This window comes from Macrobrachium nipponense, chromosome 30 (assembly GCF_015104395.2).
Source record: "Macrobrachium nipponense isolate FS-2020 chromosome 30, ASM1510439v2, whole genome shotgun sequence".
Taxonomy (NCBI): domain Eukaryota; kingdom Metazoa; phylum Arthropoda; class Malacostraca; order Decapoda; family Palaemonidae; genus Macrobrachium; species Macrobrachium nipponense.
The window spans coordinates 41,614,697-41,634,696 of NC_087218.1; the positions used below are offsets into that span (position 1 = coordinate 41,614,697).

Here is a 20,000-nt window from a genome sequence, read left to right on the forward strand (position 1 = left end):
TAGGTATGGTGTTATATATTTCTTTATGTTTTTAAGTAATGAAAAGAATGATTTAGGTTAGATTTATTGTATAACCTCACGTGTGCAGAATGATAACATCTGTGTTTCAAGATTAACTCTCTATCGTTCTACTATGTAAATAAATTTTAACCGAAAATGTAGTAAGCTTAGGTAATCTGTTTTGATAGCGCAGTTTCCAGTAAACTGGAAGGTAACATTGTAAGGCCCCACACTCCGTCAGGTCATACATTACTCAGGAGCAATAAAAGTACCTCTAATTGCCCCTCACGATGAGACAGAACATCTGTAATTCTTCTAACGCACAATGGTCGCTTTTAGTAGACGGCGCGATGGGACTGAGGGTTGGGCGAATACCGGCAATAACTGCCTCGGCGAGATAATACGACGAGGGGAAGCGAGGAAGGGGACAAACAGAGTGAGGGGAAAGCGCATAAAACGAAAGAATGATCTTGGAGAGAAGAGGGGAGAGGGGTCGGGGATGGTGGAGGGGCGGAATCCCTGAGAGTTTAGTAGCAGGAATTGGTGAATGTGTGTGTGTGTGTATGTGTGTTTGTGTGATGATTGTACAAAGTGATGCAAATTGTTACCCTACAGATCGCGACTTACTGCCTGACTGACTTAGTTCTTTGTGATCTCTAAACAATTGCAGGGATGTTGCCACATTGCTGATATCATGCTGCCAGTATAAATCCGAATTATGGTGACTGCAGTCAACTTTCTACATATATGCATAACAATTATGGTACTCGGTTTATCATACACCTTCAAGAATGTTCCAGTTAATTCCATCAACTTTAGGGAAATACCTTTGACGAATATTATTTAGTAGATGAAATTGTGATCATGACGTTGTCATGTACGGAAGCCGTGTTCAACTACAGGACGAAAACACTTATGGGAAATGGCAGGGTTTATATGAAATTCAGTGCCTTGGCAGATGTGAGACTTTCCCTTATAACTGCATACTTGTTACTGCCAGCAGTGTCTGGCGTGGAGCTGGTACTGGTCTTCTCTTATTTAATGTTTGTTTATGGCCATTTACTGTATGAAATCACTTTCATTGTATCCTTCATTTGTGTCTCCCTTGTGTTCTTTAGAGCTCTGGTATGGCTGATCAAATGTAATTTATAATTTAAGTTAACCTTAAATTTTCATGAGTTTAATTTAGGTGAAAAATGCACATCTCTTTCTGATTTATCCTTGATGATCTGTTTTCGAAAAATTTATCTCAAAATCATCTGTTTCTTTTACGAAATACTCTTCAAGGAGAAGCCTTTTCCTGTGTTTTCTTTGCTTCTACTTAATAATGTGAGTTGCTTACAATACTGGCCTTTAAAGAGGCGTGCTTTGAGCTTCTCTTGCTTTAATTAGGTGAAGGGATTACGGATATAAACTAGTAAAAGTAGCTAACATCGAAAAGCCTCTCATTGCTCTCCCAGTGTTCATTCTGGCACGGGTTAGGGTCGGTGGAAGAATTGTTTACAGAACACTGTAAAAGAGGTGGAGCGAAGGGTGAAAGAGAGAGAGAGAGAGAGAGACCAGAACGGCAAACAGAGGGAAGCAGGGAGTGAACACCCCTAAGAAAATAAATCTCCCGACATTAAACCAAGGATCGTTAAATCAGGTTAAAAAGGCACCTGTATGAAGGTCCCTTAAGCTCAATAAACTAACTCTCTCTCTCTCTCTCTCTCTCTCTCTCTCCTTTTTCCTGTAATCTTGTGAAAGAGGTCGAATGCTCAGATAAAAGGAAGTCGGGGCTGGGATATGTGGTGATGGTGGTGGTGGTATTAGGACCTTAGTCCTTAGAGCATGAAAGAGGGAATATTTTTTTTTCGTCGGAGGAAAAGCTGATCACTTCCCCTCTTGCTTTCTTTTCATATAAAATGCTTCAGAAAAGCACTGGGCTGGTCTCTTTGATGGTATCCACCGGCTGACTAATCACCTACAGACTTCTATTTGTTAATATTCGTTGAACTTACTTTTTGTAAGACTACAGTTTAATCATCGTAAGATAAGACTTGTTAAATGCATTCAGATATTTATATTTTACCTAAAGACTTTTATTTTTTTATATTCGTTTAACTTACATTTTGGAAGGCTACAGTTTCATCATAGTAAGATAAGACTCGTTAAATACTTTCAAATATTTATTTTTGAGGTAAAGTTTAAATTACATTTAAATTTAATGACTCGACTTCTATATTTTGTGTGACATTTTAGCCAAATTAATGATTTCCCACACCTCCCCCCACAAAAAAAAAAAAAAAAAAAAAAGGAAAAAAATTACAATTAACCGCGTGGTCACAAAGTTCGGTCTTAATTATGTATTAAAGAACAGTTCACGGCAGTCAGATGTTTGCACAGCAATTAGGCGTGTGCCTTCTCCCTACAAAGAATTTGAGGGGAGAATATATTAGGGGTGCTTTTAATAAGCAGGTAATCGCTGAGCTCGTGTGTCGATAATAGAAGCCAGTTTAATTTCGGCTGTTGATTTGTTCCCACTCCTTACCTTGCTAGTTTAGATTTTGTTTATGTTTTTGTACAGAATCAGTGGCGTTACAGTTTTTATATTGAGTCCTCAAGGCACAAAACTTATTATGTAGATTTTGATAGGAATTATGATGGGGCACTGATATTATCCCCAAACCGCCCTACTAGGCGGGTCTGTTAGCAAACCAGTGGGACCTGTACAAAGCATCCCTGTAGGAGGCTAGTGCCGTCATTACTTAAGGTTCTTTGCAGCGTGCCTTCGGCCCTTAGCTGCCACCCCTTTCATTACTTTTACTGTACCTCCTTTCATATTCTCTTTCTTCCATCTTGCTTTCCACTCTCTCCTCAGACTTGATTCAAAGTGCAACTGCTAGGTTTTCCTCCTGTTACACCTTTCAAACCTTTTACTGTCAATATCCGTTTCAGCGCTGAATGACCTCATAGGTCGCAGTGCTTGGCCTTTGGCCTAAATACTATATTCACTTTCACTGTACAAAGCACACGGTTCTCTTTCAATATCCGGTTCATTTACTTGTGTTATGTAGTTTAAATTTCTTCAAATGTTGAACTATATACAGAGTATTATGCATCGCTCAAAACAGTATTTGTTGACATGTTATTACATGGCAAGGTTGTAATAACAGTATTTAGTCTTTGCAAGAGTTTGCAAAATTTTGGAATAAATCCCCCGATTCCATGTCATGGTTGCTGTGACTAGTTTCTAATTGATGCATTTTATATGAAAATAGACTTATTTCTATGTTAGAAATTTTCGTGCAGTTTACCAGGTAGGCCCTGTAGCAAAAACGATGCTTATCTAGCTTTGCAGATTTAATTTGCTCTTCTCCCATCGTATTAGACTCTCACAAGCTCGGCAAGCCATGATGTGTGCGTATGTGATAGTCACTTGTTTTTCTTACTTTGATCCTATAGTAAAAAATATTAACTTCATGGTCAATAAAACTCATTTTTTTGCCGCTGACTGAAACATTATCATTGAAGATCTTACAGGTGTTTTTATAGATTCTTCGCTTTTCACAACAATTATAATTTTATTAGCGAATGCGTCCCAGTGTATGATGATTTTTTATTAACACAGTGCAAAAATCATCTATGTATGATTATTTTTTATTACCACAGTACAAAAATCATCAATGTATGATTATTTTTTATTAACACAGTACAAAAATCATCAATGTATGATGATTTTTTTACTAACACAGTTTATTCAGTAACAATGTCACTGAATAAACCTAATACGAGTTGCTTTTGTATCAAATATCTGTGTCAGTTTAAAGCTGGGTTAATATGGAACAAACAACAGAACAGAGGAGGGGGGGGGGGGGGGGGGACACTTTTCAGATGGCCTATTCATGGCAGTCCATGCCGTGCGTGTAGAACTGATTACTTTGAAAACAATAACCACTAGAGCAGGGGTTCCCAAACTGAGGGTCATGAGACCTAAAGGGGTCATAAGCCTTTTTCTGGGGGTCATGGAGGATCCAAAATTTTGAGGAAACTGATTTGCTTGTATCAAAAAAGCAAGTACACATCCTTCTCATTAAAATACATGATTAAATCAGTCCTTTTTAATAAACATTAATAAGCATTTTTGTTTGTTGTTATTGCTCTCTCTGCTGGGATTAATCTTTAATTTAGTGTTTAATTGTATCTGCACCATTGGAAATTAGTACATTTTCAGAAGGCTTATAGAGATAGGGGTCGTGGTAGGTTTGGTACTACTGAAAGGGATCATGTACTGGAAAAGTTTGGGAACCACTGCGTGACTAGACGATAACGATGTAACAGTTATATCATATATCATTGTATAATATGATTCATGAAACGTGTAACCAGTTCGTGACAATGTTTACGTATTACACTACTGTGTAACACGACAATGCAATCATGATACACGGCACAAATAATGGATTTATATAGAATAAGTATATTATGCCATTGTATTTTTTCATTGCATGTACATCATGATGCAGAAAACCAGTTATGGGTGATTTATTCGGATGAGTAAGTTTATATAATTTTTCAAATCACTTTGGAAATGTCATTGCATTACAGAATTACAGTGGGTTGCACGTTAGGATTTTGTCCATCTACTTTATCCAGATTTGCAAGCAACAGGTGGCGTTGCTGGCAATCAGTTCCGCCTTTATTGCCGTTCACGAATTTTATCCATGGTAGTTTAACCTTCAGAAATTTCTTGTATGCTGCCTTTTTTTAATTTTGCTTTGTCACCCACTGGTACATTGGGCATTCATACTTCTATTCACACTAAGAGGGCAAAGTTTAAAGCACCGCACATGGTACCAGCATGTCGAATATTTGTTTCTGTTATTTTTGTGTTTCCTGTATACTCCACTGTGTTGCATTAAAGAAAAATAATAATTTATGGCTTTGCATCGTTTCGTTCGTCCTCAAATTTTCTTTGAAGTGATGTTGGAAAAAATTACTTTTTGATTACTTGATCAGTCATCTACTTGCCTCATTTATCCAAATTTGTAACATCAAGTATTTTGTAGCCACCACAAGAAGCTTGACTGTTTGGTAGCTTACCTTTATTTTTCAAAGATCTCCTGTGTTTTGGTTTCATGCTAACTTGGCTCAATTCCAAGTTCATCATCCCCACTGAAAAAGCAGTAACCACTATGATCTATTTTACTTTTGTAACTTTTTCTAATTTTTAATGACGGTGGTTCTGTGCGGTGCCGTTCCTTAGGCATTTTCAGTTTGCTATTTAAAAAGTAGGTAATTTGATGAAGTACCATGAAATCAAAGACAGCTCCCAATTTCACTTCTGTTACAAAAGCAACCTCAGTTGTTGACCTATGACCCCTGTAGATCAGGTGCCATCAAAACTGACATTGGCATCCATATATTGCATCCATTTTGAGTAATGTTTTGAAATGTCAAGTACCTATTTTTACAATAATAATTTCATCCTTTAAACATGATGCCTAGAAACTATGGAGTCAAAGCTAATAGTTCAAAATGAGGCCACATGAGTAAGTGCTTATACTGAACTTGTAATTTGTGATGTTCTTAACGTAGTATGGATCGTTTTAATGAGAGATAGAATATAAATACATCGTTTATTGATGAGGATACAGATTGACGATTATTGTTAATAATTAATGATAATAATGATAATAATGGATATGAGTTACATTGATTGAGTGAGGCACGTCAGATGTGGATACAGCAAGATTTTGTTGGTGGAGCATTGGCTCCTAATGCAAGAACAAGTACGGATCTTGTCTGAAAGGGAACATAGACATGTTATTAACAGAACTACGAAATTATATTCTTGCCTTTGTGTTGCTTCTTATAATGGTATTTTTACTTATTTATCTATTGTGCTTATTTTAAAACATTGAAAGTTGAAGTTGAATGTGTTATTTCATCTTATCTGACTTATTTCTACTATAAAAGAATGTTTTACATTCGTCTTATGTGTCTTATTTCTATCTTATTTCTACAATAAAAGAATGTGCTTTACAAACTTGTCGTTTTCGATATAATCAACCAAGAACAAGTATTTGAATATAGTAATACATATTGTCTTTATGAGCTGGAACAACTCTTCATTTATACATTTATTAATAATATTTGAACGGAAGTTCCTTACACCGTAACCAAGCGGCTTATTGTTGACAATTTCATTTCCAAGTAAAAAGATACCTTATCTCTCTCTCTCTCTCTCTCTCTCTCTCTCTCTCTCTCTCTCTCTCTCTCTCTCTTTCTTATTTTTTTTTTTGGTCCCTCTCTTGTTCCTTTCACCTCTTTCACACTTCTTGCACCAACTGATTCTGTTAGCCACACGATGACCCTCTTACCTTCGCTCGTGAATTTTCATTTGGAATTAGTTTCCTCTTTTGAGCTTTCCTTCAGCTCTTAACATTTTCTAGAATAAAGAAAAATAATCTTGAGTAAAGCTAAGAACTCTTAGCATGGATTAAACATAATATTCTAATGTATTCTCCATGCAACAGCCATTTTTTAAAAGCCAAATAAATCTCCAAAGACTTAATGTACGTTAGGCATTTCTGCTCTCTATTCAGTCGTATACTATTATTCTCTCCACAGAGGTAGGACTAAATTTCGGCTATTTAGTCCGATTCTGTCTTCTAATCCTAAACGAATAAAAGTTTCAAGTTACTCAAGCTGAAGAGTGCACGAATATGGCGTCCCATACAAGTAGTTAAACATTAACCAATGTTAAAATAGTATATACATATGATTAGAATAAGAATACGGTATTGGAAAAGTGCCAAATATTCCCAGTTGTGACAGACATACTAATGGGACGAAATTAGGCAAGAGGTAAATTTTTTTTTTTCTGTTTGATGTGATACATTTCTAACTGAGTACTACCTAATAACAATAATGCATTGGAAAATACAACAGTGGTATATGAAGTATAAAGCCAGTGCTCGAAATTGCATTCAGACATTTATGACGCATTTCCAGACGGTATTAACCAAATATATAGCCACCTCTGTCAAAGTCCAGGATAAACTCATGATAGGTAAAGTGGGCGGCCGCATGAAGATATCGTTTATTGATATGATTTGTCTGCCACACAATACAGTAATGGGTGTAGAAAATACTTTCATCCCCGAGGGACTAGTACTGAACACGGCGTCCCAAGGAGCTTCCACCATGGTACTATAGTAGATTCACATCAACCGTGCATTTGACGTCTAGGCCCGTCCCTTATAACGCTCCTGATTGGCTGTTGATAAGCCAGTCACGGGGCTGGAAACTCTCAGTCTTTCGAGAGAGTTCACATAGGTAGGATATATGTTCCACCTCTCCTGAAAGACGTATCCCTCAGGAGAGGTGGAACATACATCCTCCTTATGTGAACTCTCTCGAGAGACTGATAGTTTCCAGCCCTGTGATCAGTTTATCAACAGCCAATCAGGGGTGTCGTAGAGGACTGGCCTAGACGTCAAATGTAAGGTTGATGTGAATCTACTATAGCCAAAGCCTTGGTACTAGCACCTCGGAGGTGAGGTGGATACATAACCGAGTTAATCCCTTTCTAGACTTCAGATTGTTTCTCAGTGCCAGACTTTCAGTAGGAGGATTCTGTTGCATTCGCAGGATTCTCAGAATCTGTTTTTCCGTCCCCGGTCTCACTGGTCCGGAACTGGTGTAGAATCACCACGTACATGGCGATGAAGCTCGATATCTGGAATGAAAGTGACAATCGTTCACTGACAGGACTGGAACATCAACGCGCGCGTGCGCACTCACACAAATATATAGTTCTATCATATCTATCTATCTATCTATATCTATCTATATATATATATATATATATATATATATATATATATATATATATATATTATATATATATATATATATATATATATATATATATATATATATATATATATCTGTGTGTGTGTGTAAAGTATCGTAATTTGACGCGTTTCTATACTCGGTTAGTTTTTATCAACGAAGGACGGTGAAAGGAAATATAAAAGTGAGTTTCCTTTTATTCTTTTCGTGACACAACAATGAAATAGATATATGTATATTATATATATTTTATATATATATATATATAATTATAGTATATATATATATTATTATATAGTATATTATATATATTATATATGATATATATATATATATATATTATATATATATATATATATTTAATGTGCGTGTCTCCATTGTTACAGTTTTGCTGATAGACTAAAAAATACTCAAGAAATGAAGTTTCATGTATTTGTTTTAATAACACCCACAATGAGGCCCAGCTTTTATTGACAAGTATACACTTCATTCTACTAAATTCATTCCTTTGGTAGAGAAAACGTCAAATATTGGCCAGAGTATAGTGACATAATAATCATTAGAGTAAAATTCCATTGCATGATGTGTTTAAAAATTACAATGAAATGAGAAACGAGAATAAATCCCACTGGGAATATCAGGGAAGTTACAAGTAGCTAAAAAAAAAAAACTCGTGTTATTTGTTTTGAATCTCAGCTAGTTTTACTCATGCCAAAAAGTAGAATATTGAATAAGAATTTTATCGTAGGTACGTTACTAGCCCATTCAAGTTTTTATTTTAGCAGCAGTTATCTCATTGAAGAGCAGAGGGTATAGTTACCTTCTGGAAACGGTCATTAAAATGTTGCTACAAGGTTTTCAGCGTCAATACCCGTCAATTTACGTAATGTTTGTGAGTGTGCACCTACGTGTTATTACAGTTGCAGGAATCATAAACATATGTGAGAAGATATGGGTCAGGCTTCACAAAAATATTTAGGAAGCAGGCATGTCAGGGGTATAAATATTACGGTTAGTGTAAAAAAAGGAATTAAGATAGAACTAAAGTAAGTAAAAAATCCGCAATCGAGTTTTCTGTACGAAGTACAATGCTATATGAGCCGTTGGCCCATGAAGCTTTCAGCCACGGCCTGTTGGTGACCTGTCCTATAGCGTTGCCGATGCACGATTATTGCTAACTTTAACCCTAAATAGAATAAAAACTACTGAGGCTCGAGAGCTGCAATTTGGTTTGTTTGATGATTGAAGAGTGGATATTCAACATACCAATTTGCAGCCCTTTAACCTCAGTAGTTTTTAAGATCTGAGGGCGGACGGACTGACAAAAAGTCATCTCAAAAGTTAGAGGAATAAAATTGAGCATTGCGCTGAGACTAAATCAGGTTGAAATTTTTAAATCATACTTAAATGAAAAAAATAAACGTAAATGTAATACATTTAGCTGTCAAGTACTTGCATCATCAATTGAAATTTTCTGTCAAGTACTTGCATCAACGATTGAAATTTGCTGTCAAGTACTTGCATCAACAATTGAAATTTTCCGTAAAGTACTTGCATCAACAATTGAAATTTTCTGCCAAGTACTTGCATCAACAATTGAAATTTTCCGTCAAGTACTTTCATCAACAATTGAAATTTTCTGTCAAGTACTTGCATCAACAATTGAAATTTTCCGTCAAGTACTTTCATCAACAATTGAAATTTTCCGTCAAGTACTTGCATCAACAATTGAAATTTTCCGTCAAGTACTTTCATCAACAATTGAAATTTTCCGTCAAGTACTTGCATCAACAATTGAAATTCTTCGTCAAGTACTTGCATCCAGAATTGAAATTTTCCGTCAAGTACTTTCATCAAAATTGAAATTTTCTGCCAAGAACCTTTCATCAACAATTGAAATTTTCCGCCAAGTACTTTCATCAACAATGGAAATTTTCTGTCAAGTACTTTGCATCAAGAATTTTTGAAGAAATTTTTCTTGTCCGTCAAGTACTTGCATCAACAATTGAAATTTTCCGTTAAGTACTTTCATCAATTTTGAAATTTCCTCCAAGACTTCATCAACAATTGAAATTTTTCCGTCAAGTACTTTGCATCAACAATGAAATTTCCGTCAAAGTAACTTGCATCAACAATTTGAAAATTTTTCCGTCAAAGTACTTTCATCAAACAATTTGAAATTTTCCGTCAAGTTACTTGCATCAACAATTGAAATTTTCCGTCAAAGTACTTCTGCATCAACCAAATTTGTTTTCCGTCAAGTACTTGCATCATTCAATTGAAATTTTCCGTCAGTACTTGCATCAACAATTGAAATTTCCGTCAAGTACTTGCATTCAACAATGAAATTTTCCGTCAAGTACTTGCATCAAACAATTTGGAAAATTTCCGTCAAGTACTGCATCAAACAATTTGGAAAAGAAGTACCGGTCAAGTACTTGTCAATAATTGAGTGCGATCACCAATTGAAATTTTCCGTCAAGTACTGTCAAGTATTTGCATCAACAATTGAAATTTTCCGTCAAGTACTTGCATCACCAATTGAAATTTTCTGTCAAGTACTTGCATCATCAATTGAAATTTCTGTCAAGTACTTATATCAACCATTGAAATTTGCTGTCAAGTACTTGCATCAATAATTGAGTTTTTTTTTAAGAATGTCCTTATAATACTCACATCGACAAGTCTGGCTCTGGCTATGACGAAGAAGCGACCCATGCTGAAGTCAGGGTAATCGGATAGAATCAGCAAGAGGTCACCGAGCTAGAAAAGCAATGTATTTTTATGAGTTTTTAAGCATAGAATAAAATATATGAACGCGACAGAATATCCATAAATATATGTACGTGTTTATGTAAATTTTGTATTACATATATAGTATGTATGAATAATTATTACATCACCGTGATTCATATAAAAATTATTCGAGCGGCAAATGTCCTTCAATATCCAATTCGCTCTACCCCGGAATTGATATATTTTCATATATGTAAACCGAAGGTGAATTTTTTTGGTTGATAATAATTTCGTCCTCTCGTGTGTGTATATATTAAATCTGTGTATATATAATATATACATATATGTGTGTGTGTATGAATGTATATGTATATATGTACATACACATATTTTATGTCATTATCACCATACAAATATCAGGAACTGAATCCCTTGCCTTTAGTAAACATTGCTAAGCGAAAACTGTTTACATCTCTAGAATCTCTAAAAGTGTAAACCTACCTTCTGTCTGTAGACGGGATCCTGTGAACGGACCTGCTGCAGTAGAATGTAAGACACCAGTTTTTCTCTCTGTAAATGAAAAAAAAGAAAATGAAAAAAAAAAAGGTCAATTAGACCATCTTGAATAAGTGGAATTCTCTTCCGACCTCAAATGCTAATTTTTCTTGGGCAGTTTTCACAATGTAAGATGACTCTCTTCCAATGTCTTATAACATTTCTTAGCTTCAACGATGAAACATTTGAGGGAAAAGGCGAAAATCGCTGCCATATTGCTCTTTATATTTAATTCCGATGGTTAGCTTAGACGCTTGAGGGGCTATTTTATAGCTTCCCGTACTCTAACCTTCACTGCGGGCGAAGGGAAACACTGTAGATGAAAATATTGATCTACCATTTACTGTTTCTTTCACGGACTGCTGCAAATAGGTTGCCTTTCAGTTTTATCTTGTTTTTACGAACGACAAAAAGTAACCCTGTTACATTGCTTTTGATGTCTAAGTGTCAGTTGCCGTTCATTTTGAAACGTAAACATGGCGAAATCAGCCACTTCTCTCCAGGAGAATTTGTATCTTTTAGCTTGCCCCTTTAAGTGTAGATTGTAGTTAATTCAGAGCGCACGAAGGTCGAACATCTGAGTTCTAGTTTTACAATTGAAAAGTGATTATAAAAATAAGAAAAAAACAAGGCGTTGTCTGAACCTCCAACTTACTCGGGACGCGTGCAAGATGTTCCCCACACTCATAAGTTGTAAACAATGATTAAAACGTGCTAAAATCTTTGGTCAAATAGAGCTTTGTTTCACCAACGAAAATAAAAAGTAAATACACTGTATTTTATTAGAAATAATTTTTCTGTGCTGTGTAACATGCACATTATTTAATATTTACATTTCATTCTAATAAATAAATCATAAATATCCTATCCTAAAATTCATGCATCTTTAACCTTTTTTTAGACCTTTTTATGCTCTTCCATAGACCTTTCATAACTCCCTAACAACAACAACAACAACAATAACAAAGTAGTTTGTAGGCTTACTCCCAGAGTAAGAGAAAGTAAGCAAGATAAATTCCGTTACCAATACCTGTAACTGACCTCAGGTTATTGGGGAGGGGCTGTGGGTCACAATGAAGCCAGAATAACCTAGCTTAGGAAAAGCAAACTATATACACAACAGTGAAAACATAAAACACTCTCACTAACACGATCAGTGGTTATATTTTGAAGTCGGATTTTCCTTTGAATAAAAAACTTCAGTTCCTGAGAGATTTTCCAGGAAGCTTTGTTTTGAAATAAAATCGTGTACCTTTTTAACCCTGCAGACATTCAGGGCAATGAAACTACTTGGGATATATCTCCGGAGATTTTAATAAAATGATTAACATTAGCGGGAAATGGTTTGAAGAGGGTGAGATACGTAATTTGGTGTGTGTGTGTGGCAGATATTAATATTTGCAGATCCAGTATAAACAATATTCATATGGAGTTTAGATAAGCATAAAGGCAACATGATTAAATGTACAAAGAAGAGTACAGCCGTGATCAATAAGTAATCACACGAAGGACTTGTAATGATGTTATGAAGATTAATATTTCCTTTCTTTCTTTATTCATTCATGTATCAGCACTTGAGGTTGTCAGTCGATTAACACTTTAACCTTGGCTTAAGAAGATGATGATAATAACCACAATTGCCTTAAATGATAATAAGAGCCATAGATATCGGGAGTGTTTCAGATAAATGACAATAAGAGCCATAGATATCGGGAGTGTTTAAGGAAATTGGAAACTGTTGCCTCTTATTCCAGGTTCCATAGTTAAAGGTGCTTATTTTCAGCTTTAAATGAAATGGTGATTTTTCTGAGACCGAAATGGTATCTATTAAAAGGTAGCATATTGCAAATAGCGTGTTATTTAGGAAACGTATTTTGGAAGTAAATTTGCACGCGAGTTTTGTTGCCTGTCTTCAAGCACCATACAAGATTATCAATAATTTAATTTTCATGAGAGAACAAAAAAAAAAAGTTTATATAGTTTAACTTTTTACTTTCGTTCGGGGAAGTGAATAAAAGCATAACTGTAACCACTCAGAATTATATCTTTAACAGTGATGGAAACTAAATCTTTAGTCATGGTGAACTTACTGAAATATATTGAAATAAGTTGGGCTCAATTACTGCAAGTGTCCTTACCTGTCTTCTGGTATTGTCGGGTGTCAAACAAATGAATATCGTCATCCCCACATACTTGAGAGAAACAAGTAGAGGAGCAATTTCTCTGTAGGCATTGAGAGGAGCATGTTGGGATGTTAAATGGAATAAGAAGAGTGTCAAAGATGTTATGGAATTTAGTAGGATAATGATTATCTGACATGAAAAATAATCATTCAAGTATCGTTGACATTTGTTAAGGTGAAGAATCTTCTCTCTGCATCTTAAAAGCACTTTGTTCAGGGAACGCCTTAAATAGGTCTCAGCTTGCTGATCAGGTATTTTCAGAATGATTTTGAAATTGTGACATTTGTTCGCTTTATGCTTCAGACGTAGATGCTTCATTTTGAGGACGTTGGTCCTTGGGAATCTGGCGCAGACACCCTTTATTCCATGAGTTTCAACTCGTGAGAAGAATTCAGACTTATTTTGCGGTTCCCCGACTTTATTGTAGGAAAAGGATTTCTGTAGAATGTCATGCGGTTCCCCAACTTCATTGTAGGAAAAGGATTTCTGTAGAATTTCATTTACTTTTTCATAAGCAGATGCTATTGTGTTTGCACTTTCGTAGAACATATTAATGAGAGTTATTTGTAATAGGAAGTAGAACTGATAGAAGCAACCTCGAATGAGCCCGTAAATGACATTACTCTTCTCTTGTTCACTATCGTATGATAGCAGCAGCAGAGTCACTGTGAGAAATTGACACGAACACGTAACAAAATTACATATTATAGGGAAAAATTGCTTATGGAATTGAAATTTCTTCACATGTGGCATTCTCTTAAGAAACATTAACTGCTTCAGGAAATGAACTAGTTTGGGGCTGAGGCAGACGCTCAAAATCAAAAGTGCCAGAGACAGAGTCGATTGTATGAATGTAAGTATGATGCTGGTGACTATTTCTGTCTTTGTTTGATTAGAAAAGCCAAAAGTATCTGTTCCAGTAATTGTTATATAATTAAACAGTGAAACGTAAAAAGCTATTAATACCAGAGACCACAAAATAAGCCATTTGTTTTTCCTGAATTGATAAAAGGACTGTGGTGCTTTTTCAACGTTCAGAAATGTTTTTATATTTGTTTTATGAAGAACTGTTCCCTCTTTGTTGCTTTCCTCTTCGTCCTCGTCATCTTTTGTTCTGTAGGAAAATGGGAAGCCGCCAAGAATCTTGAGTATGGTAACCAAAATATGTAGCACTTTAAAAGCCATATCCGTTATCACAGTGCAGCCACCTATTCATTTCTTTCCAGCACGAAGCTGTTTTCTCTTGAAAAGCACTTCTTGGGAGCAAGAAAAATGTTCATATCACATCACATTTAATCTCCTTAAAAAGCAGTTTTTAGGTTTATACCACAGTTTTCACTTAATTAAGCAGCAGTTGCACAAGATACTGATATCCAAGAGTAACTGGCAGTGATTAGAGTGAAGTGTCATATTTTCTTGGTAGTTGGTGTCGGTTATGTTATCAGCTACGATATTTGTGGCTGTTTGCATAATTATGAGTGGCCATTAGCTATTGCATCAACTTCGTGATTGCTTGATCAATGATAGGTCAACTTGGGTGATAAGTGCCTTAGGCTTGTTTTGTAAATGGAGTGCAGTACGTGTGCATAGTTAATAGAATACACATATTCTCTGAAATTATTTAAAGTTCACCAGAATTTAAATTAATGTATTTTTCACATGCTGTGAAGTGCCTCTTTAATTGCATGCAGTGATGGGACCCTCAAACGGAAGAATCCAGCAATTACACTTTCGGCATATGTACGCTGCGGGTTGGCTCTGCTGTCAGAAATTATTAAATTGTTCCATACTCCACCAGTCATACACTCAAAAAGGGAACTGCCATTAAGATTCAAACCTCATAAAAACTGTCAGTAATTTTGGAATCTATTCCCGATCCGTTGATTACAGCAGTATGGATGAAGTCTACAATCTCTTTGAAATAGAATAGATTACTTACTCAGGGGAATATCTGACCATCCAAGGATTCTTCAGCGACCAGGTTTAGTTTTAACATGATTGCTGGTCACTGCGACTTAGATAAGGGTATTCATAAGGTAAAACTAATTTTTCTGTTCAATTAAGTAAAACTACATCATGGGTGCAGTAAAGGTTCAAGCAATGGCTTCAGTGTTCTAATTTAGCCCTTAGGAGATTTAAAATGCATTCTTTAGTCTCATTCATACCTGCCTGTCACAATGGGTTGGTTTGTTGCAAAGTAATATTTGCAACAAAGAAGATTCACAAGTTAACATATGTAACCTAAATGCTATGTGCGTTCAAAAGAGCATGGTAGTGTAAGTCAAGTGTCTTGCTGATAGGATTAGCTATCACTGTAAAGGTTGGCATACTCTACACTCAAAGATGTGCCGTTTGTATAATTTTCAACAGATTATCCTGGAAACTCCAAACACAGAGTAAGTTAGTAGAGGTAACACTAACCAAAAGCTGAAGGAGAGTGATAGATTATTGAGTCATCATATGCCTCTTATTAAAAACCTGAAAAATCCCCAGTTCCCTCGAAATTTGCCTCATGGATTACTCAGAATATAAGGGAGTCAGATCCATTATCTCTGCTTCTACCTCTCTCGGACCATATGAAAACAAACTCTTAATTTGTCTCTAAGCTTGGTTCTTCTGCTGCAACTGAGTCCTCTCTAAACATTTCATTACCTAACCTGATCAAGACAGGGAAGGAAGATGAAGACCATATCACAATGGAATGTAGTTTAGCCGAGTTATGACCTGCTATCTCACTGGATACCGTAAACGACAAAGTTCAGTCCAGCAAGTCAGAATCTGTTTTATCTCTTCCAAGGAAGGTTGTGTAATTTTCCAGCACTAAGAAGCACGTAAGACAATGGATGAAGATGCTAAAACATTTAAAACTCGGAACTACTTTGGCATACGTATTGAATATCTTATTGCTGCTGCAAGTTCCACTTTTCAAAATTATCTTAAACTTCAGTAACCTAAGCCTTTTATGACCAGAAACCCAAATTTCCCCCCTTTGTTGCTTAGTCAAATACCAAAAATTTTCTTTCTTTTAAAGAAAAAGGTTTAAAAAATTCTATCCCGAGCTACTTCCTTTTCTTCCCCTCCAAGACATCAGCAAATTTGCCTATCTCCTCCAAACGTTTGAAATTTTGTTACTAACCTGTCTGATGACGTTCTCTGGAGCAAGACAAAGGAGTACTATGGCCAGAATAAACTTGGTGCAGTTTAGGACTAGAGCTGCTATGTGGTAGTAGTTGTAGATGTGAACTCCAGTCGTTATTATGAAAAGGAACACTGTCAGCACAGTCATCGAGTGGAGTATTATGATGATGACCATCCAGCTGAAATAGTCTGTCAGACAGTTCTGACTTGCTTGAAGATGCATTATTTGATCTAAAGCCTCTGAGATGGCTCTTAGATTCTTCTGTTTTGGATCTAGCACTTCCGCACGAGTTTGATTGTGGGAATCAGTGAGGATTAAGTTTTCACGGGGCTTAATTGCATCTCTATCAAATGAGTGTGATTTCTTATTTGGCAGAGTTGCTTTTAGAGTTCCTGCCACACCCTGGAAAGCAAGTGCTATGGTCTGAGCCCCGGTATAAAACATATTCATCAAAGTACTGTAGAGTAAAAATGTGAAGGTATGGGACGCCATCATGATTAGCTTGAAAGGCAGAGTTAAATTTTGCATAGTGTCGCTGGCTTTATGAGCAATATTCATGAGTATTCCAACTCCAAAATGTGCCAGGATAGATATTACATTGAAAATAATAAATAAGAGATCTTTATGGACGAGCCATTCACCCTTTGAGTTAGTACTTACAAGGTTCAGCTGGTTTACCAGCTGGACAAGTGAAGAACTTTTGTATAATGTTAGTACACTGAGAACCAAGGTAAGAATTACGTCTGTGTTATAGCAAAATACTGTAGCCATAGATTCTGTTTTGCTCCCTCTATCAATTGTCTGCTGCGCATAGTCCTTGAGTGTGATTATTTTACTCGTAAATAGAGCAAACTGGATTGTTATCATTACTGCCGGCCACACATATGACCATTTTGTTCTATAGAAAGTCGGCAGGGCTTCCAAGTTCTTACTGAGTTGAGTTTCCTTCTCCAAGTCATCCATGAAAGATTTTCTTTTTCCAAGAGTATCACTTTTTCGAAAATAAGGAAACCCACCAATGATTCTCAGTGTCACTATTAACAGATTGAAAAGTTTGCATGTCATTTCTCCCCAAATTTTAATTTCTTTTCTTGTAACTTTACACACTTAGATGACCTGCGTCTGTAATGCAGTCACAATTCTGAATTTACTCAGCAGTAGTCGTCGCACGTATTAAATGGTTATTTTTAATACGCTTTGATTTCTGTGCAAGTTAAAGATGTGCTCTGTTCTACAATAGGAATATTCGTTGCAGGACGCTTCCAGCTGGCCTTTACAGTCCAGGGGGAGTTGGAAACTAAGCGTAAGGCAAGTCGAGTGTCTACAGACCCGAGTGGTAAACAATTATCCCTTGAGTGCTCAAATATTTTGGAGGCGATGAGTAATGTTATCGTTCAGCATATGGAAAGGGTGGAGATAGGGAGCGCGTGTACTTGTTGGTTATGTAAACTATATAATTAATTGAAGTTTGTTATGGCATAGGGCGCAAGCTTCTTACATATACGTAGAATGTTATATTTATGACTGACCTCTATATCTTCCCGATAGATGGTTACTCATGCATTACTGAGTTGTAGAGTGAAGTGACTCATCTGAAATGTCACTTGCATAGATTAATGATTGTTCAATGTTTTACTGAATCAATAATTGATATTGTGACGGATTGTTACTTTTTATTTGAAGTTTTTAGCTTGCTGATAATTAAAGGTGAGCACATACACACTACACTATGCACACAGACATATATATATATATATATATATATATCTATATATATCTATATATATAGATATATAGATATATATATAATATATATAGAATATTATATAGATATATATATAGTATATATATATGTTAGGAACAATCGTTTGCCGATTGTTCCTTGGTGGATGTTTGCCCTCCTTTGTTTTGTGTTTTTAATGCTGGAGCGAGTTGGACGGCTGGTGATGGTCGTTCAAAACTTCGTCAGTCAGTTCTGGAGGGGGCAGAACAACCAGTAGGTTATGGAGGGCAGAACGACCAGTCAGTCAGAGGCGTCGGGTTTATGATTACCTGTGGACCAGCATGAGGCTAGCGCCAGGTACTGGATACCTGGTTTTATTTGGTTGAAGGTCGTCGTATGGAGTATGACTTCGAGTTGGAGGTCGACAGCCTTTGGCCAGCATTGGCGTGTTTTCGTCTCGAAAGGACGACGTGTCGAGTACGACCTCAATGGGCAGCAAGCAGCGTGTTTCGTCGTCAAGAGGACGACTTGTCGAGTGCGACTTCACTGGGCAGCAGCAAATGGCGTTTTTTCGTCGTCGAGAGGACGACGTGTCAAGAGCGACCTCCACTGGGCAGCAGCAGTGACTTGTTTCGTCCAGTGGTCGAGGAGGATGTCCATATTGTTTCCAAGGACGAGGTGGTTAGCCGTTATCGGCTCTGTCTTGATCGTCCCGCATTGGACCTGGGGTCTCATCGTTAAAGAAGTGTTCCCGTTTTGCTCTGACTATCATTTATGCCGCTTCAGTATTAATTTTAATGTCTTATGCTGCCTATTTCTATTGATACTGGTTTTTATATATTATTATTAAATTGATAAATTTTTTTTGTTTTTCTTTTTTTGCCACCAGAACCTTGACGCTGTACATTTATGTAAAATAAAATTAATTTTAAGGTAACTTTTTTTGACTTTGTTTGCTCCTCCCTCCTTTGTTTGTCACCTGTCGTCAGTCATTACAGCCCAATTGCTTATTATTTTTAAGAACTGTCGATCTCTAGAGTCGAGATCGTAATATTGGCGACCTTAGGCCAGGGTTGGTTCTGTTTGGCTGACGGGGGTGTGGCAGCAACGGGGTAAGAGTATTTTGTTTGTAAAAACAAAAAAAAAATTAATAATAATAATTTTTTTTTTTCTGTTAGGTGGGGAGGTGTTTTAGGAACAATCGTTTGCCGATTGTTCCCTTGGTGGATTGTTGCCTCCTTTGTTTTGTGTTTTAATGCTGGCGAGTTGACGCTGGTGGATGGCGTCAAACTTCGTCAGTCAGGTTCTGGGAGGGCAGAACAACCAGTCAGGTTATGGAGGGCAGACACGACCAGTCAGTCAGAGGCAGTCGGTATGATTACCTGTGGACCAGCATGAGGCAGCGCCAGGTACTGGATACCTGGTTTATTTGGTTGAAGTCGTCGTATGGAGTATGACTTTCGAGTTGGAGGTCGACAGCCTTTGGCCAGATTGGCGTGTTTCGTCGTCGAAAGGACGACGTGGTCGAGTAGACCTCATGGGCAGCAGCAATAGCGTGTTTTTAGTCGTCAAGAGGACGACTTGCGAGTGCGACTTCACTGGGCAGCAGCAAAGCAATGGCGTTTTTTCGTCGTCGAGAGGACGACGTGTCAAGAGCGACCACTCACTGGTGAAGCTAAGCAGTTGGACTTGTATTTTTCGGTCCCAAGTGGTCGAGGAGGATGGCCCCATAATATTGTTTTGCCAAGGGGGGACGAGCGGGTGGTTTTGCCGTTATCCCCGGCTCTGTTATTGGATCGTACCGCATTGGGGGGGTGGGATAAAT

General features: G+C 36.8%; 2 long non-coding RNA genes across 2 annotated transcripts in view; one reads left to right on the forward strand and one right to left on the reverse strand.

Moving 5' to 3' along the window:
• LOC135202467 (uncharacterized) overlaps positions 1-20,000 on the forward strand; it is a 311,171-nt gene that overhangs the window by 258,861 nt on the left and 32,310 nt on the right. The window lies entirely within an intron of this gene.
• On the reverse strand, positions 7,457-11,203 carry LOC135202056 (uncharacterized). The gene is made up of 3 exons (XR_010311661.1): positions 11,077-11,203; positions 10,516-10,602; positions 7,457-7,723 (listed from the first exon to the last, which is right to left on the reverse strand). It is a non-coding gene; the product is annotated as an uncharacterized LOC135202056 (long non-coding RNA).